Source organism: Xenopus tropicalis, chromosome 10, assembly GCF_000004195.4.
Source record: "Xenopus tropicalis strain Nigerian chromosome 10, UCB_Xtro_10.0, whole genome shotgun sequence".
Lineage (NCBI taxonomy): Eukaryota > Metazoa > Chordata > Amphibia > Anura > Pipidae > Xenopus > Xenopus tropicalis.
This window is the reverse complement of record NC_030686.2, coordinates 5,295,956-5,317,494: the sequence shown is the minus strand read 5'-3', so window position 1 is coordinate 5,317,494 and position 21,539 is coordinate 5,295,956. Positions and strand designations below refer to the sequence as shown.

Here is a 21,539-nt window from a genome sequence, read left to right as displayed (position 1 = left end):
GTATTTATACATATGGGTAGGAGGTGCCATAGTGTTTCCCTTAGACAGTACAGTATGGGGGTACAGCTTATTGTGTGCCCAGAACATTCCTTCTCTGTATATTTGCATTTATACATATGGGTAGGAGGTGCCATAGTGTTTCCCTTAGACAGTACAGTATGGGGGTACAGCTTATTGTGTGCCCAGAACATTCCTTCTCTGTATATTTGTATTTATACATATGGGTAGGGGGTGCCATAGTGTTTCTAATAATGTTTACAAATAATTCCATTTACTTTATTTGGATGGGGTTCCACTTTAACAGAGTAATTACCCCCATGAGAATTGTCTGTCCCCCCTCAGCCCCAGCCCAGGACCCAGATGATATCACTAGTAAGCAGTAATTCATTCCTAAGGATTGGGCTCAGAGTCCCCCCCCCACTCAGCGGTGTGTCCGGAAGTTCTTTCAGTACCGCAGGAGAAGCCGCGGGGCCCGCACCCCGGCACAGGCATCTTACTGAGCCACGACTGTCAGATTTCCAGAGAATCCCCTATTTATTTTTGAGTTCTCCTATTTTAGCTCTAATCCTGCTTTCAGTCCCATTTCTGGTTGCTAGCCTCAGTCAGCCTAGTGAGATATCAATTATCTATCATATGTTAAATATATTTCAAATAAATTAATGAAACGTTCCAGAAGCAAAGCCATTACCGGCATAATATTTGTATCTGCGTTAAAAATAATTTGAGGGTGACCTTCCCCTTTAAATCAGCACATGGCTAAGGTTTATGGGATTTGTAGTTTATGAGAAATTGCCAGGACGCTATTGGTGCACTGGCGGGTCAGGTGATTACTGCACGCCCATGTATGAGCTTTGGGAAAAGTACAAAATGCTGGGGTTCAACACCCTAGAAAAGTGAAAGGCACGTGACACCCCCATTACGGACTGCAGTTTAGTGGAAATGGACACCCCCGGAGTCAGGAATGGCACGCACCGTGTTAGCGCTTAATAGGATTAACGTAATCCCACGGGAGATTCCATTTTGGAAGCCATAGGTTAGTCCTCCCCCCCCCCCCCCCAGAATCTTTGATCCCTGGGCAGCTTTCTGCCTTGTTTTTTAGCTGAAATTTGGTTTTCTCACCCGTGCTTGTGAAATAGAGTGCTAGCTCTGCAGGTCAGAGCCAGGTTACAGGTCTGCAGTGCATCTCTCTATAAAGCCAGTAAAGGTATCCTGCAATAAATCCTATTATTGTCCTATTATTGTTGCGGTCATTGTGCACCAGGGGGTGCTGTTTCATTGGTGTCTAAGGAACTTTAATTCCAAAGCAGAGTACATAGCCCAGTACAAAAGTAGGCAGAGTTTCCCTTTAACCTGGCTAATGTTTGGACTGGGAAGCCACATTTCAGTAGGTTCATTCTGTTTTATTTTTAGTGCTGACCGCTCCCCACTTTCCCAGTGCTTAACACTTGTTGTGGTTTTGGTCTCCTTTTTTTTAAATCAATATGGCAGCCGTCCAGCCTTCCCTCCTTTTGTTGTTGTTGCTTTCATGAGCACCAAAATGTGGTGGTGTGGGGTCTCTCAGGATCAATGCATTATGGGATATTGTGGTGCTGATGCTCAGAAATAAACATAACTTCTACAAACACATACCTTACCATACAGAGAAGGAATGTTCTGGGCACACAATAAGCTGTACCCCCATACTGTACTGTCTAAGGGAAACACTATGGCACCCCCTACCCATATGTATAAATACAAATATACAGAGAAGGAATATTCTGGGCACACAATAAGCTGTACCCCCATACTGTACTGTCTAAGGGAAACACTATGGCACCCCCTACCCATATGTATAAATACAAATATACAGAGAAGGAATATTCTGGGCACACAATAAGCTGTACCCCCATACTGTACTGTCTAAGGGAAACACTATGGCACCCCCTACCCATATGTATAAATACAAATATACAGAGAGGGAATGTTCTGGGCACACAATAAGCTGTACCCCCATACTGTACTGTCTAAGGGAAACACTATGGCACCCCCTACCCATATGTATAAATACAAATATACAGAGAGGGAATGTTCTGGGCACACAATAAGCTGTACCCCCATACTGTACTGTCTAAGGGAAACACTATGGCACCCCCTACCCATATGTATAAATACAAATATACAGAGAAGGAATGTTCTGGGCACACAATAAGCTGTACCCCCATACTGTACTGTCTAAGGGAAACACTATGGCACCTCCTACCCATATGTATAAATACAAATATACCCTCTACTGTATAATGTCCCCCCCCGGTCGCACCTTAGTACACATCTCCCTACGCGCCCCAGAGACAAGTACACGCTGCAGGAAGCCCCGGCGTATATTTGGAAGCGGCTGTAGGAATGAGCAGGTATAACAGAGAGAGGGAACGTTAGGGCAGACGTAAGTAGGAACTTCTAGTCCTGGGAGGGGGGGGTCCTGTTCTTCGTTACAACGGACACATCTAATTCCTGCCCCCAAAAATAGATCCGAGGGGCGGTGCCTGGGAATATGAATCCCATTTGCCCTCCTATCGCTGCCCGGGAATCACACACACCAATAAATGAATCAGGCTTTCCAGAAGCAGAAACCTTGGGGCCCTCACAGGCCCCGGCGAGAGGGGGTGGGCATGTTTCTACACAGTCACGGAAAGTTGGTCCATCAGGGGAGCAGAGACTATTTATATTCCAGTGTCTCATCCAAACCACTCCCTCGTTGCTAAGGTAACTTGGACCCTAGCAACCAAATAAACTGAAAATTAAATAAATAAAAAACTACAAAATTGATTGGTACTCGGTACTAGAGATATTGCAGCTGCTGGAAAACTGCAGGGAGTTGTAGTTCTGCAGCATCTGATACAACTAACACTGCCTATCTGCATCTAACAAAGAATTTTAAGACAAACTACCCATTTAAAGCTCAGTCGTCCAAGAAAAAATATTTATTTTATCTTTGGATATAAAGGGGTAATTCACCTTAGTATGGTACTGTGATATTCTGGGACAATTAATTTGCAGTTGGTCTTCATTTTTTTGAATGATTTAGCTATTTGTTCAGCAGCTCTCCATGTTATAATTTAAGCACCTATGTGCAGTGGTGTAACTAGGGTATGCTGCCCCCCCCCCAGCCCAGCACATACCTCTCCCTACTTGGACCCCCGTCCACTGGAATCTCCCACCCCAGCGCTTCCCCCTCCCTGGTCGCAGGTAGGAAAGCGGCTGGGGGGGGGGTTATTTTTTCACTTCTATAGAGGAAGAAGACCCTGCGGCCAGGGCCCCCCTGCAACTGTGGGGTATGTAGCCACTGGCTGTGTGGTTGCTAGGGTCCAGTTTTCTGTAGCAACCAGGCAGTGGTTTGAACAAGAGATAGGGGGATCACTAGGGAACGGCCTAAATAGAAAGATAAAGGATAAAAACGAACTACAGGTATAAGACCAGTTATCCAGAATGCTCGGGACCAAGTGTATTCCAGATAAGGGGTCTTTCTGTAATTTGGATCTCCATACCTTAAGTCTACTAAACAATCAATAAAACATTAATTAAACCCAATAGGATTGTTTTGCCTCCAGTAAGGGGTCGATTATATCTTAATTGGAATCAATTACAAGATACTGTTTTATTATTAAAGAGAAAAAGGAATCAGTTTTAAAATTCTGTATTATTTGATTAAAATGGAGTCTATGGGAGACGGGTTTTCCGTAATTTGAGCTTTCTGGATAATGGGTGTCTGGATAAGGGATCCCATACCTGTCTAAAAATGAAAATGTAGCCTCACATAACAGGATTTTGGCTGCCTGGGTCAGTGACCCCTTCATTAAACCTGGAAGGAGGCCGAATAATTCAGGAACCATAAAAATCAAGACCAACTGAAAAGTTGCTAGAAATAGGCCATTCTATAATACCAGAAGGTGAACTGCCCCTACATACAGAACTGCCCCTACATACAGAACTACACATAATCACAGTAACAGCAAAAAGCAAAATAACAGAAAAAGGGAAAAAAAAACGAACCGCAGCTGGACTTGTGGGGAAGAATTCCCAGGCCAGGAAGCTGGGAACGGCGGTTATTTGAGGAAATGAGGTTTATTTACATAGCAGCAATGTTCCAGAAGGCTAATTAATGGGGAAGGAATGGAAAATTCCTCAGAAAAAAACACACACAGGCTGTAAATTCGGTTTTATCTGTTTCTTATTTGCCGCGATTAGTTCAGCTGTACCGGCCCCAGCCCAATGGCGGGAGGGGCCACCCGCGTTATTAAAGCCCACTGAGGGGGCACCCGCGTTATTCAAGCCCACCGAGGGGGCACCCGTGTTATTAAAGCCCACCGAGGGGCCACCCGCGATATTAAAGCCCACTGAGGGGGCACCCACATCATTAAAGCCCACGAGGGGGCACCCGCGTCATTAAAGCCCACCGAGGGGGCACCCGCGTTATTAAAGCCCACGAGGGGGCACCCACATCATTAAAGCCCACGAGGGGGCACCCGCGTCATTAAAGCCCACCGAGGGGGCACCCGCGTTATTAAAGCCCACGAGGGGGCACCCACATCATTAAAGCCCACGAGGGGGCACCCGCATTATTAAAGCCCACCGAGGGGGCACCCGTGTTATTAAAGCCCACCGAGGGGCCACCCGTGATATTAAAGCCCACTGAGGGGGCACCAGCGTCATTAAAGCCCACGAGGGGGCACCCACGTCATTAAAGCCCACGAGGGGGCACCCGCATTATTAAAGCCCACCGAGGGGGCACCCGTGTTATTAAAGCCCACCGAGGGGCCACCCGCGATATTAAAGCCCACTGAGGGGGCACCAGCGTCATTAAAGCCCACGAGGGGGCACCCACGTCATTAAAGCCCACGAGGGGGCACCCGCGTCATTAAAGCCCACCGAGGGGGCACCCGCGTTATTAAAGCCCACCGAGGGGGCACCCGCATTATTAAAGCCCACCAAGGGGGTAGCCATGTTATTAAAGCCCACCGAGGGGGCACCCGCGTTATTAAAGCCCACCGAGGGGGCACCCGAATTATTAAAGCCAACCGAGGGGGCAACCGCGTTATTAAACCCACTGAGGGGGCACCCGCATTATTAAAGCCCACTGAGGGGGCACCCGCGTTATTAAAGCCCACGAGGGGGCACCCAGAATAACTCCCTACTGATTTCAATGGCAATTGCTTGGACCTGCTTCCTATTTAAACCCCACCCCTACTGAGGAATGTTTAGGGTGGAAACACAGGCAATTATATGGTGAAAATTACCCAGATGAATGAAAAGGACTTAAATGTAAAAAAAAAAAAGAAAAAAAGCCACTGATTATGCTGCTTTAACTCTCACTGCTAATTACAAGCTTGAATATCCCTAATAAGCAAATTGTTCCACGGCGCTGGGGGCGGCGACCGATGAAGATTTCTGGAACAGGCCCAATAGGAAGATCTGCTAATAATATACCAATATGCTATTGGTCTTCATTCTTTTATGGTTTTGAATTATTTAGCTTTTTGTTCAGCATGCAGTTCCATCAGCTTTTGGGTTGCTAAGGTCCATTTAACCTAGCAACCAGGCAGTGGTGTAAATGAGAGACTGGAATATAAACAGGAGAAGGCTTGAGTAGAAAGGTAAGGATTAGGGATGCACAAAATCCACTTTTTCCGATTCGGCCGAACCCCCGAATTCTTCGCAAAGGATTTTGGACGAATAACGAACTGAATCCGAATTAGGTTTAGAAAGGGTTGAAAACTTCTCAACTTCTGTGTTTATGTGACAAAAAGTCACATGAATTTTAGGATTCGGATTTGATTCACCCAGGAGTGTGGATTTGGCCAAATCCCGACGAAAAAGGCCAAACCCAGAACCGGATCGTGGATTCGGTGCATCCCTAATAAGGGTTAAAAAATAATATTAACAATTAAACTGCCGCCTCGCAGAACAATCGTTTTTGGACGCAGGATTGAGCCCCATCCGAATGTTGACAAGAGGAAGACAAATACAGGTATAGGACCCATTATCCAGAATGCTCGGGACCAAGGGTATTCCGGATAAGGGGTCTTTCTGTAATTTGGATCTCCGTTATTTAAGTCTACTAAAAAAATCAATAAAACATTAATTAAACCCAATAGGGCTGTTCTGCCCCAATAAGGGGTAATTATATCTTAGTTGGGATCAAGTACAGGTACTGTTTTATTATTACAGAGAAAAGGGAATCATTTAACCATTAAATAAACCCAATAGGGCTGTTCTGCCCCAATAAGGGGTAATTATATCTTAGTTGGGATCAAGTACAGGTACTGTTTTATTATTACAGAGAAAAGGGAATCATTTAGCTATGAAATAAACCCAATAGGGCTGTTCTGCCCCAATAAGGGGTAATTATATCTTAGTTGGGATCAAGTACAGATACTGTTTTATTATTACAGAGAAAGGAGAATCATTTAACCATGAAATAAACCCAATAGGGCTGTTCTGCCCCAATAAGGGGTAATTATATCTTAGTTGGGATCAAGTACAGGTACTGTTTTATTATTACAGAGAAAAGGGAATCATTTAGCTATGAAATAAACCCAATAGGGCTGTTCTGCCCCAATAAGGGGTAATTATATCTTAGTTGGGATCAAGTACAGGTACTGTTTTATTATTACAGAGAAAAGGGAATCATTTAACCATTAAATAAACTCAATAGGGCTGTTCTGCCCCAATAAGGGGTAATTATATCTTAGTTGGGATCAAGTACAGGTACTGTTTTATTATTACAGAGAAAAGGGAATCATTTAACCATTAAATAAACCCAATAGGGCTGTTCTGCCCCAATAAGGGGTAATTATATCTTAGTTGGGATCAAGTACAGGAACTGTTTTATTATTACAGAGAAAAGGGAATCATTTAACCATTAAATAAACTCAATAGGGCTGTTCTGCCCCAATAAGGGGTAATTATATCTTAGTTGGGATCAAGTACAGGTACTGTTTTATTATTACAGAGAAAAGGGAATCATTTAACCATTAAATAAACCCAATAGGGCTGTTCTGCCCCAATAAGGGGTAATTATATCTTAGTTGGGATCAAGTACAGGTACTGTTTTATTATTACAGAGAAAAGGGAATCATTTAACCATTAAATAAACTCAATAGGGCTGTTCTGCCCCAATAAGGGGTAATTATATCTTAGTTGGGATCAAGTACAGGTACTGTTTAATTATTACAGAGAAAAGGGAATCATTTAGCTATGAAATGCTCTTGGACCCAAGAATTGGATTTGAATCCCTTATGCAACTTTATGGGAATGCCGAAAGGAATTTTTGGGTGCCGGCACATAATTGAAGAATTCCCGGCCCGGAATGCTCATTTTTTATCAAAGGCACCGCTGCCTGACAAGTTTGGAGGTCGGCTGGGCTAATGAGGAAACACCCACCTAAATACTCTGGATATGGGGGCTACGCTTGGACAAAGGAGGGGGGACAGGGAGTTGATGTCACCCTGTTAGAATTTTATTTAAAAGAAAAGAAAAATGAAAATTCCGCAGCAGGAAACAATGGGCGCTTTCCATCCCTCCTTAATGAAGTATTTATCTACTATCAATGACTGCGTGGAGAGAACGGGGGGGAAAAAGGCTCTTTTCATCGGCAACAAGAAAAAAAGAAAAACTGGAAGTTCTTGGAATTTAATGGGCATTGGGCAAATGCCTCAAAGTCAAGGGAATATCTGGGGAATGATACAAAAAAGCCAAAAGAAAGAAAGAATTTGTCAAGTTCATGAAAAGGCGAAGGAATGATCGGGTCAGACTCGTGGGTGCGGTTAATTGTTAAATACGCGCTCGTACTGGCAGGGTTCCAAGGGGGGCATCCAAAAACTTCTATGGGCTGTCAATAGCGGGAAAGCGGCCAAGGGCAGCGCGGGGGTCCTCATTTCTGTATGGGGGAAACATTCTGAGGCGGCGCAGAATGGTGCCGACATTACCAAACTGAAGGAAAGCGTAAACGGTATAAAGTGCGGCACAGTATGCGCAGTCTGTCTGAGCGCGGTTAGAACTCCAGAACTGCCCCTTCTGTTTATTACAGCTTCCAGGGTAAAAACAATAGGGGGGCTCGTTCATTCATAAGCAATAACTTAAACGGTGCACAATTTTCCAGTAATATTTTTGACCTCTTTGCTGTGCCGTAATATTTCATAGCAGACACATTTCTGGTACTTGTATACATGCGATGACCCACCTGGACTACTCCAACCCTGCTACACAAAAATAACAGGCAGGACTGCTGCTTACAATGGGGGGATCAGATAGGATCTGTGCCACTGTGACAGAATGCTCTGTTATACAGATAGCTAGAATCTCAGCCATAAAGCAGGGCAGGACTGCTGCTTACAATGGGGGATCAGATAGGATCTGTGCCACTGTGACAGAATGCTCTGTTATACAGATAGCTAGAATCTCAGCCATAAAGCAGGGCAGGACTGCTGCTTACAATGGGGGGGATCAGATAGGATCTGTGCCACTGTGACAGAATGCTCTGTTATACAGATAGCTAGAATCTCAGCCATAAAGCAGGGCAGGACTGCTGCTTACAATGGGGGGGATCAGATAGGATCTGTGCCACTGTGACAGAATGCTCTGTTATACAGATAGCTAGAATCTCAGCCATAAAGCAGGGCAGGACTGCTGCTTACAATGGGGGATCAGATAGGATCTGTGCCACTGTGACAGAATGCTCTGTTATACAGATAGCTAGAATCTCAGCCATAAAGCAGGGCAGGACTGCTGCTTACAATGGGGGGATCAGATAGGATCTGTGCCACTGTGACAGAATGCTCTGTTATACAGATAGCTAGAATCTCAGCCATAAAGCAGGGCAGGACTGCTGCTTACAATGGGGGGGGGATAGGATCTGTGCCACTGTGACAGAATGCTCTGTTATACAGATAGCTAGAATCTCAGCCATAAAGCAGGGCAGGACTGCTGCTTACAATGGGGGGATCAGATAGGATCTGTGCCACTGTGACAGAATGCTCTGTTATACAGATAGCTAGAATCTCAGCCATAAAGCAGGGCAGGACTGCTGCTTACAATGGGGGGATCAGATAGGATCTGTGCCACTGTGACAGAATGCTCTGTTATACAGATAGCTAGAATCTCAGCCATAAAGCAGGGCAGGACTGCTGCTTTATAAGTCTATATTTTATTAAAATTTACCATCCATTAAACATTATTTTTTTTCGACGACCGGGTCTCGCCGCACATTCCAGACTTGCAGATTTATAAAAAAAAAACCATATATTTCCGTTCCTTCCCCCAGAATCCGCTCGCAAGTTGCAGTTAAAGTGACGCACATCCCATGTCTCCCACAGGCAGCAGCTGGGATGGAAATTTAAAGAACGTCCTCAGCTTCCTCTGCTTCTTGTTTAAAGTGCCCAAAGTAGACACAACACTAAATATTGGATTTGGAAGGCAGCCAGGGATCAAAAAGAGTCTGAAGTTTAAGGGCAGGCCGGGCAGGACACGCTCATCCATAAAACTGATAAGAGACGTGTCCATGTGGTTCGTGTCCCTCCTCCTTTTTTTTTATGAGGGGCTTAAAGACACTTGGCAGCCTGTCCCGTGGCTCTGAAGGAAACCCTCCTGCCCCGTGACCTTTACCCCCCCCTGGACAAGCCAACGAGACCCTTCCCAGGGACACCGGCTCCCTTTGCTGATGAAAGGGGGGCCGGGAGAGGTCAACAGCTGGAACAGTTGGGGGAGTTTTTACAAGCCCACCGAGCCTCCATAAAGACCAGATGCTGCCCCCGCACTATCTAAGCCGAATTCTCCTACAGAAAAAAAACCTTTTCTCACTTACAGATTGATCAAAAGGTCAGAACCAATGGGCAAGTCTGCAACACACTTGTATGTGATAAATGATACGGAAAAAACGATAAGTTTGTGTCAACGCAAGAACAAGAAAAGCAAGACTGGGGCAGATTTATCAAAATATGAGTTTAGAGCTTTCCATAATTTGGATCTTCTTATCTTAAGTCTACTAAAGAATCATTGAACCATGAAATAAACCCAATAGGGCTGTTCTGCCCCAATAAGGGGTAATTATATCTTAGTTGGGATCAAGTACAGGTACTGTTTTATTATTACAGAGAAAAGGGAATCATTTAACCATGAAATAAACCCAATAGGGCTGTTCTGCCCCAATAAGGGGTAATTATATCTTAGTTGGGATCAAGTACAGGTACTGTTTTATTATTACAGAGAAAAGGGAATCATTTAACCATTAAATAAACCCAATAGGGCTGTTCTGCCCCCAATAAGGGGTAATTATATCTTAGTTGGGATCAAGTACAGGTACTGTTTTATTATTACAGAGAAAAGGGAATCATTTAACCATGAAATAAACCCAATAGGGCTGTTCTGCCCCAATAAGGGGTAATTATATCTTAGTTGGGATCAAGTACAGGTACTGTTTTATTATTACAGAGAAAAGGGAATCATTTAACCATTAAATAAACCCAATAGGGCTGTTCTGCCCCCAATAAGGGGTAATTATATCTTAGTTGGGATCAAGTACAGGCACTGTTTTATTATTACAGAGAAAAGGGAATCATTTAACCATTAAATAAACCCAATAGGGCTGTTCTGCCCCAATAAGGGGTAATTATATCTTAGTTGGGATCAAGTACAGGTACTGTTTTATTATTACAGAGAAAAGGGAATCATTTAACCATGAAATAAACCCAATAGGGCTGTTCTGCCCCAATAAGGGGTAATTATATCTTAGTTGGGATCAAGTACAGGTACTGTTTTATTATTACAGAGAAAAGGGAATCATTTAACCATTAAATAAACCCAATAGGGCTGTTCTGCCCCCAATAAGGGGTAATTATATCTTAGTTGGGATCAAGTACAGGTACTGTTTTATTATTACAGAGAAAAGGGAATCATGTAACCATTAAATAAACCCAATAGGGCTGTTCTGCCCCAATAAGGGGTAATTATATCTTAGTTGGGATCAAGTACAGGTACTGTTTTATTATTACAGAGAAAAGGGAATCATGTAACCATTAAATAAACCCAATAGGGCTGTTCTGCCCCAATAAGGGGTAATTATATCTTAGTTGGGATCAAGTACAGGTACTGTTTTATTATTACAGAGAAAAGGGAATCATTTAACCATTAAATAAACCCAATAGGGCTGTTCTGCCCCCAATAAGGGGTAATTATATCTTAGTTGGGATCAAGTACAGGTACTGTTTTATTAATAAAACTGGAGCCTCACAGAGCAATTGGTTTTGGCTGCCGGGGTCAATGACCCCCATTTGAAAGCTGGAAAGAGTCAGAAGAAGGCAGCAAATAATTCGACAATTATAATAAAAAATGAAGACCAACTGAAAAGTTGTTAAGATTAGTCCATTCTAGAACATACTAAAAGCTAACTTGAAGGTGAACCGCCCCTTTAAAACAGAATTAAAGAAATCTGAATTGAATGTTTCCTAATAGAAAAGGACTAAACAGGAAGATGGTGCGGGATTAGTGCGGCTGTGAGACTCAGCGGGACGTGGCACAGACAGGCCATAAAGACTATTACTGGCTCCTCCATAAACCCCGGGCCCCTCATTTCTTTATTAGAGGTCAGGGAGAAGCAGAATAGAAAGAAAAACAGAAATAAAAAGTTATCAAAATGAAGACAACTGCCAAAGAGAAACACTATGCCAACCTATGTCAGATGGATTCTATAAAAGTTACTTCTAACTTCCCCTTTAGTTTAAAGTCTTAACAAGGAAAGGTATTTAGCATGAATGTCCTTTAGCAGAATTGCTCTCTTTACCATTTCAATAGAGATCTTTGGCTTATTCTCTGCCTGGGCCCTTCCCCTGGGACACAAGGCCACGCTTGCTTTCTCTGCCAGGGTCAAGGCAAGTTTGCAGAGAGACTGAAAAGCCGCCACAAACAGAGGATCCATCCAGTGAGCCTGACACGGAGGAACAGGGAGCAGAGGGGGCTTTGTTTGGCCACTGTGAATGATTAGTTATTTAAAGGACTGGGCTTGCCCCTGACTTTCATGGCTGACCGCACTCACCCCTTTGAGTTCAAGTAAGATCTGTCTTTAGGGGGTCTGAATAGGGGCAACTGCCCAGAGGCATGAACGGAGCGGGGCCTGACAAAACAGCAGCTGAGGGTGAAAGAACAGGGCGATAGTTGGTACAACAAGGTGGCAACGGCAGGGCAAAACTGAGGTAAAAGAGCCCAATGGCAACAGGAATGCATGATAGGGATAGTAGGACAAGGTGAAGAAAGCTGGGCAAAATTGTTACATTAGGACAGTAAAGCAATGAAGAGACAGTAGGGCAAAATGGAGACAGTAGGGCAAGATGGAGACAGTAGGGCAAGATGGAGACAGTAGGGCAAGATGGAGACAGTAGGGCAAGATGGAGACAGTAGGACAAGATGGAGCCAGTAGGGCAAAATGAAGACAGTAGGGCAAGATGGAGACAGTAGGACAAGATGGAGACAGTAGGGCAAAATGAAGACAGCAGAGCAAGATGGAGGCAGTAGGACAAGATGGAGACAGTGGGGCAAGATGGAGACAGTAGGACAAGATGGAGACAGTAGGGCAAGATGGGGACAGTAGGGCAAGATGGGGACAGTAGGGCAAGATGGGGACAGTAGGGCAAGATGGGGACAGTAGGGCAAGATGGGGACAGTAGGGCAAGATGGAGACAGTAGGGCAAGATGGAGACAGTAGGACAAGATGGAGACAGTAGGGCAAGATGGAGACAGTAGGGCAAGATGGAGACAGTAGGACAAGATGGATACAGTAGGGCAAGATGGGGACAGTAGGGCAAGATGGAGACAGTAAAGCAAGATGGAGACAGTAGGGCAAGATGGAGACAGTAGGGCAAGATGGAGACAGTAGGGCAAGATGGAGTCAGTAGGACAAGATGGAGACAGTAGGACAAGATGGAGACAGTAGGGCAAGATGGAGACAGTAGGGCAATGAGGAGAAAGTAAGATAAGAGGAATATGCTAGGTGGCTGCTTTGTTTTATCTCGGTAAATAACGAAATGCATATTATTGTTTTATTGCCCATTAAGATAAAACCACTGGAAAGGTGTGTATGTATGTGTATGTGCATGTATCCCCGAGCTCCGCGCAGTAACCAGCATACGTTTATATATCGAGGAACACATTAGTGCCTTCTGGGTAAGGATTTGCCATCCTGCGAGACAGCAGCGGTTAAATCAGTTCGACTCCGAGCAAGTAATCAATAGGAAGAGCCATACAAATTATATCCTCCAAGAGCAAGTTAGCGAGGAAGGGCTGTCCCGATGGCGAACGCATTAATACTAGTGGCTATATTTATCCTATGTGGGAAGGAAAGGGAGATCCCAAATCAATACAATTATCTGAGCCACAATATACATCTCGGCAGCGCTATCAATCTGGCTCAGCAGCTACAATACCCGGGCCCGGTCAGCTTAGTGGCACCAATGCAAATGGGCCCATTCATGATCCAACCTGCAGCCCTCCAGCCATTAATAAGCAACAACACCCATCATCCCCTGGGGTACTCCCTGCTGCTTGCATAACAGCACAGGCGGTCTATATATATATATAACATATATTTCTAACCAATTCAGGGATTTCTGTTCCTATTTAGCATCCCAAACACTTTCCCAACCCCCGGGTTAAAATTAGGCTGAACCAACACAGACGTAGAAATTGCAGCTTCTCCGGGCCACTGGGATGGAAATAACCAAGACTTGCCGGGACTTGCACTATGGAAGCCGTCACATCATCTCTCTAAATTGGATCTGCATTTAGGGCTCATTTCATTGTTGGGCAAAATGGGAACGGGGTTCCAGTAACAGTTTATCTGTGCCTTGAAGACATAGTATTGTGTAAAGGTGGCCATACACATTGCGGAAGTAGGTGATATTGGGCCAATCGAATTAAATTGGGGAGCAGAGATACTGTCGGAGTGAGGACCACATTAACGAGCCCCTGATCCGACTGAAAATCAAACCTGCCCTATTGATTAAGTGCTTTATGCACGAAATGCGTAAAGCTATGTCTTCTGTTGGCCTACAATAACGTTTTTATACAAGCCTGTTCTGTGGGATCCATGAGTGCTGTTTTGGCTGTCCATCGAGATCTGCCCAATTTTAGGCCAGATGTTGGTTGGGTAGGCCCATCGGGGGTGTTCATACATTGGCAGATAAACTGCTGAATTGGTCTGAAGGACTGCCATGTATGGCCACCTTAACGGCGAAGCCACAGAGGGCAATTAGTCACCGCGACTAACTGCATCGACTTTTCTGCCGTAGGACAGAATAGCAGTCACCGCGACTAACTGCTTCGACTTTTCTGCCGTAGGACAGAATAGCAGTCACTGCGACTAATTGCATCGACTTTTCTGCCGTAGGACAGAATAGCAGTCGCCGCGACTAATTGCATCGACTTTTCTGCCGTAGGACAGAATAGCAGTCACCACGACCAATTGCATCGACTTTTCTGCCGTAGGACAGAATAGCAGTCGCTGCAACTAACTGCATCGACTTTTCTGCCGTAGGACAGAATAGCAGTCACTGTGACTAACTGCATCGACTTTTCTCCCGTAGGACAGAATAGCAGTCGCTGCGACTAACTGCATCAACTTTTCTCCCATAGGACAGAATAGCAGTCGCTGCGACTAACTGCATCGACTTTTCTGCCGTAGGACAGAATAGCAGTCACCACGACCAATTGCATCGACTTTTCTGCCGTAGGACAGAATAGCAGTCGCTGCGACTAACTGCATCGACTTTTCTGCCGTAGGACAGAATAGCAGTCGCTGTGACTAACTGCATCGACTTTTCTCCCGTAGGACAGAATAGCAGTCGCTGCGACTAACTGCATCGACTTTTCTCCCGTAGGACAGAATAGCAGTCGCTGTGACTAACTGCATCGACTTTTCTCCCGTAGGACAGAATAGCAGTCGCTGCGACTAACTGCATCAACTTTTCTCCCGTAGGACAGAATAGCAGTCGCTGCGACTAACTGCATCGACTTTTCTCCCGTAGGACAGAATAGCAGTCGCTGCGACTAACTGCATCGACTTTTCTCCCATAGGACAGAATAGCAGTCGCTGCGACTAACTGCATCGACTTTTCTGCCGTAGGACAGAATAGCAGTCACCACGACCAATTGCATCGACTTTTCTGCCGTAGGACAGAATAGCAGTCGCTGCGACTAACTGCATCGACTTTTCTTCTGTAGGACAGAATAGCAGTCACTGCGACTAACTGCATCGACTTTTCTTCTGTAGGACAGAATAGCAGTCACCGCCACTAATTGCATCGACTTTTCTGCCGTAGGACAGAATAGCAGTCACCGCGACTAACTGCATCGACTTTTCTGCCGTAGGACAGAATAGCAGTCACTGCGACTAACTGCATCGACTTTTCTGCCGTAGGACAGAATAGCAGTCACCGCGACTAACTGCATCGACTTTTCTGCCGTAGGACAGAATAGCAGTCACTGCGACTAACTGCATCGACTTTTCTCCTGTAGGACAGAATAGCAGTCACCGGGACTAACTGCATCGACTTTTCTGCCGTAGGACAGAATAGCAGTCACCACGACCAATTGCATCGACTTTTCTGCCGTAGGACAGAATAGCAGTCGCTGCGACTAATCGCTCGCAAGTTTTCGCTACACAGGTTAGTCACACAACTTTTTAAAAAGTCGTGCCGACTAATCGCCCCGTGTCTCTTTGCCGTAACTGACCATTTTATCTGTCTGTCTCTTATGGGTCTCTTATGCCTCAGACGCACCGATACCCGCCTCTAACGCACCGTTCCGGTGTCTCTATGCTTTGATATCCGATGCGCCAGGCTGCCAACGTGGCATTTTATTCCAATATTAGGTATTGAGTTCCCTCCCAGCCGACTGGAAGCTCCTGTCTCACCTTGTACAAGTGTGGTGCCAGCTCAGTACAGATCTACCTGGAAATGCAGTATATCCCTATCCCTACTGCCAGAAACCAACAGGCAAAACTGGCACTTGAAGGGCCACATTAGGCATAAAGGAAACTCACAGAATTCTCCATCATTGCTAAAGCCGAACAAGAATTGGGCAGGACACCCACCTTTATTCTCTAATAACATTGTTCTTTGAACTTCCGCCGTTTATATTTAGTGAGCCGGCAGTTGGGATTTGGATGGCAGTATGCCTGGCTTCTGGGCACGTCTCCTCTAGCTCCGCCCTTTCTGCAGGTGCCATTTACCTGTATTGTTTTTTCCCTTGTCTGCAAACCACTTATTACCTTCCATTGTGGCATTAAAAGGTCTGCCTGTTCTAAAATACAATATTCCAGATCACTGCAAACCAGGAATCTCTGTTATTTGCTGCAGCAGTCGGTGAATTCCTGGCTTGTTGTCGATCCTCTCGTGTCTGCTGTAAATCGAAATAAAAACCTACAGAACTTCTACGTAAGGATACATCCGACTGCACAGGTATAGGCAAGGGGAATAGGTGTTAAAAATCACTGCAATGCTTCCTGGCCAAGTGGTCTTCTATGCATTCCTAAGGCTATGTTTTACTGAGGCAACAGGACACCAGGAGCAACTTCCTTTTCCTAAAGAAACTCTGGTGCCCCAGCATAAAGCCTGATGCAGAGTCTTAGTATAAATATCCTCTTTGCCCTACCTTTCTACCCTGGGTAAGTAGGGTAAACAGCATAAAACTTTACAGTGCCACTGTGACAGAATGCTCTGTTATACAGATAGCTAGAATCTCAGCCATAAAGCAGGGCAGGACTGCTGCTTACAATGGGGGGATCAGATAGGATCTGTGCCACTGTGACAGAATGCTCTGTTATACAGATAGCTAGAATCTCAGCCATAAAGCAGGGCAGGACTGCTGCTTACAATGGGGGGGATCAGATAGGATCTGTGCCACTGTGACAGAATGCTCTGTTATACAGATAGCTAGAATCTCAGCCATAAAGCAGGGCAGGACTGCTGCTTACAATGGGGGGATCAGATAGGATCTGTGCCACTGTGACAGAATGCTCTGTTATACAGATAGCTAGAATCTCAGCCATAAAGCAGGGCAGGACTGCTGCTTACAATGGGGGGGGGATCAGATAGGATCTGTGCCACTGTGACAGAATGCTCTGTTATACAGATAGCTAGAATCTCAGCCATAAAGCAGGGCAGGACTGCTGCTTACAATGGGGGGATCAGATGGGATCTGTGCCACTGTGACAGAATGCTCTGTTATACAGATAGCTAGAATCTCAGCCATAAAGCAGGGCAGGACTGCTGCTTACAATGGGGGGGGATCAGATAGGATCTGTGCCACTGTGACAGAATGCTCTGTTATACAGATAGCTAGAATCTCAGCCATAAAGCAGGGCAGGACTGCTGCTTACAATGGGGGGATCAAATAGGATCTGTGCCACTGTGACAGAATGCTCTGTTATACAGATAGCTAGAATCTCAGCCATAAAGCAGGGCAGGACTGCTGCTTACAATGGGGGGGGGATCAGACAGCAAAACAAAAAAGCCGATTCAATCCTTACATTATACTTCCTAATGCAAGTACAAAAGTAACAACGCACACTTCTGAAATACTCAGGTTTACTAAACATTAGAGATTGTTTTCAGGCACAAACTTCATTTTTTTTTTTTTTTGATGCCGACAATCCCTTGATCTCTGCTCATTTCTGCCGTACGGATTCAAATCAATGTCGAGCGCGCGGAGTCTGATGTTTATATAATAAATGGGAGGCACAGGTGGCTCAGAGGAGGATGCTTGATCTTTCCAACAGACTGAATATGTGATCCATTATACAGAATGCAGCGGCGCTACAGGACTTGCACGGAGCTCTCGCAGCCTGAGATGCACCCCCCCCGGGGGACCCATCCAGCCCAGACTCTGCTCTTTATATCAGGCAAAAGGAACGGCAAAATAGATTTTACCCCCCTGGGTGCCAACGCATCACACCTATAATAATACAGAAGATTAACCCTTGCACCTCCAGTACGTGGTCCTCCAGCGCCCACAGATTTTGCTGAACTAAACCTCCTAACAATGCAACCACCCCCCCCCCCCCCACCAAGGTGCCCCCCACTTGTAGGAATGCACCAAATCCAGTATTTGGTTCAAGATTCAGAATCCACACTCCTGGCCGAACTGAATCCTTAATATCATGTGACTTTTTGTCGCATAAACACGGAAGTTGAAAATGTTTCATTTACAAATCGTAAACGAATCCTTTACGAAGGATTTGGGGTTCGCTCGAATCCGAAAATAGTGGATTCGGTGCATCCCTAACTCACTTGCACACAGCAGGCCAATCACTATACACAGGTATAGGTTCCATCATCCGAAAACCCATTATCCAGAGAGTTCAGAATTACGGGAGGGCCATCAACCATAGACTCCATTATAAGCAAATAATTGTAATTTTTAAAAACTAATTCCCTTTTTCTCTGTAATAATAAAACAGTACCTATACTTGATCCCAACTAAGATATAATTACCCCTTATTGGGGCAGAACAGCCCTATTGGGTTTATTTAATGGTTAAATGATTCCCTTTTCTCTGTAATAATAAAACAGTACCTGTACTTGATCCCAACTAAGATATAATTACCCCTTATTGGGGGCAGAACAGCCCTATTGGGTTTATTTCATGGTTAAATGATTCCCTTTTCTCTGTAATAATAAAACAGTACCTGTACTTGATCCCAACTAAGATATAATTACCCCTTATTGGGGGCAGAACAGCCCTATTGGGTTTATTTAATGGTTAAATGATTCCCTTTTCTCTGTAATAATAAAACAGTACCTGTACTTGATCCCAACTAAGATATAATTACCCCTTATTGGGGCAGAACAGCCCTATTGGGTTTATTTCATGGTTAAATGATTCCCTTTTCTCTGTAATAATAAAACAGTACCTGTACTTGATCCCAACTAAGATATAATTACCCCTTATTGGGGCAGAACAGCCCTATTGGGTTTATTTCATGGTTAAATGATTCCCTTTTCTCTGTAATAATAAAACAGTACCTGTACTTGATCCCAACTAAGATATAATTACCCCTTATTGGGGGCAGAACAGCCCTATTGGGTTTATTTCATGGTTAAATGATTCTGGGTTCTGGGTCCCACAAGTATTGGGCTCAGGGTCTCAGAAGTTGAAATGCTGCTTGTTTGCTCCCACCGCCATAGGAACGTCACATTCTGGGTGGCGGATCCCTGCAGTACGGGGGAAGCTTAAATACCGGCTGCTTGGTTCTCAGGGTTTGGCACTTGTGGATACACGGCAGACAGGAAGCTATTATATCACATGGGTAATGGAAGAGTCATAGTTTTTTTTTCCCTTTAAAAAGAGGAATTCTATGACTGAGGCACCTTTCCTTTGAAGTGGGTGAAACCAGTTAAGAATTCCCCTATTCATACAATACAAGGTGCGCACCCTCCTCTCCTGGGCGCAACTTCAACAACAACAAGAAAAAGAAGAAAAAGAAGCGTTCGGCAAAGCCTGACCCTTAATATAAAGCTCACAATAGGGCTAGGCGAGTGGCCCCCGACTTGGTGCCCTTGATCTACAGAGGGGACAGGCGGAAAACTTGGAACGACAGGAATAAATGGGATCAACGGGTTTATCAATAGGTGAAGCGAAACGCGTGATGTGCCCCCACTCCGGAATCATTCGATAAGGGATCGAACCGAGCCGCCAAAGATACAATGTTAGAGTTCTACAAACAACCACAAAAGGAAAAAGAGTATTTCTAGTTTGGATCGAACCCCCCTTCCTGTCTAATGATCAGACCTGGGCAAAGTGTAATATTAATTTAGTCACGGCTCAAAGGGGTGCAAATGGACTCCCCCAACAAGAAATAGATTTGCACTTGGCAAACTTGAACTTGTCTGCGCTACCTACTAACCCTGGACGGACGGACAATGGCACCCTTTGTTAGCCGGCCCCCCGCTTGGAACGAGCCGCGGAAGGTGAAGCACAATGGGATCATTACATTCAATTAATAACTGGGGGGGCTTTTAAAGAGGACGGTGCGGTTACAGCCACAACGACCCGTGTCGGACACATCCGTTTTTATTCCTCCCCCCCCCCTCCGCCATCATTTTGTTTTGGTTTTTATTTCAAGTCCGAACAACGATGGGCTCCTCGTGTCAATTATGAAGCCAGACAAACCCATTATTCTCTCAGCACAATCTCATTTCTTGGGGGCTCTGAACTGCGCGCTCATTACAGACAAGCGTGCTGCCCTGACTCAGCCGATGTTAAGTGTCTGGAAATGAAATGACAAAACACCCCTCATTAAGATGCAAGCGTCCCTAATTGCGCCGGCTTTGATGTTCAGGCTGGGTATGAAAGGAGACAAAATATGGATTTAATGCGTTTAATTTGCCTGCCCGCGTAGTCGCAACAATTATTTTGTCTGCTCGTTTGCTTCTGAGACCTTCGCCCCCCCACAAAACTGACTTTTTATGGTTTATTGGTTGTAAATTAAAAAACATAGGGACCAACCGCAGGAAACAAAAAGTGACAAATTGATGAACTCAAAGTGGAGAAGCCTGTATATATAAATATATATGTTGTATCAAAAAGAGAAGGTTAAAATCACAACATTATCGCTCAAGAGGACCTGGTAACCCTGGCAACGGGATATACTAAGTGTTATTAAGTAACACCTCGTTGTTCTTTCTAATTCTGCCTGCGAAACGAGGACAAGGAAAGGAGCGACTGTAACGCCGACGGGGGCTGCCATTCGGAGGTAGACACCCCATCCCGGCACATAACTGTCTGGACACCTTGTAGTCACTCCGCCTACAGTCTCCCAAATATTTGCTGCAGTCGTTGTCAGGCACTCGAGTGCAGTAACATTAAATCCTGACGGGATCCGAAGGGGAGGGGGGGGGCAGCGTCCTGCGCTTATAATTAAACTTATATGCCGGCGAGAATAATAAATAAAATGTGACTATTATTATTATTAACATTTATTTATAAAGCGCCAACATATCCCGCAGCGCTGTACAATAAGTGGGTTCCATACATTGGACATACAGAGTAACATATAAAGCAATCAGTAACCGATACAGGAGGTGAAGAGAGCCCTGCCCAAAAGAGCTTACACTCTACAAGACTTTGCTTTGTGGGGGGGGCTCTGAACTTAATTAAAAAAAAAGGGGGGGGGACTTTTGTGTAATGATTCTATGCTATTTTCCGTGCGTCTTTCCTCTGCAGGCTTTTAATAACGGAGGAAATCTTTATTAAATTGCGAGGGATGGGGGGGTCCCTTTAATCTCATCTGACCCTTTACTGCTCGATAAAAGTTGCGAATTCGGGGACATTTGGAAGCACGATGGGATTAAAGGGTTAAAACCTCTGTTTAGAGTCTTTTGGTCTGGCTCTTCCGGCGGAGAAAGTGTTAACGAAAAGCTACCGACGCTTCCGTATACTCTCCGCACATTAAATCCGCATCATGTGTGGCTAATTAGCAATTCGTTTAAATGCATGCTGCTGCAGACTGCAGCGGTTTC

The 21,539-nt window shown here is 44.9% G+C and overlaps 1 protein-coding gene across 3 annotated transcripts in view; it reads right to left on the bottom strand.

Annotated features, from left to right (window-relative positions):
* Positions 1 to 21,539, bottom strand: part of pmepa1 (prostate transmembrane protein, androgen induced 1) — a 50,622-nt gene that overhangs the window by 26,705 nt on the left and 2,378 nt on the right. The window lies entirely within an intron of this gene.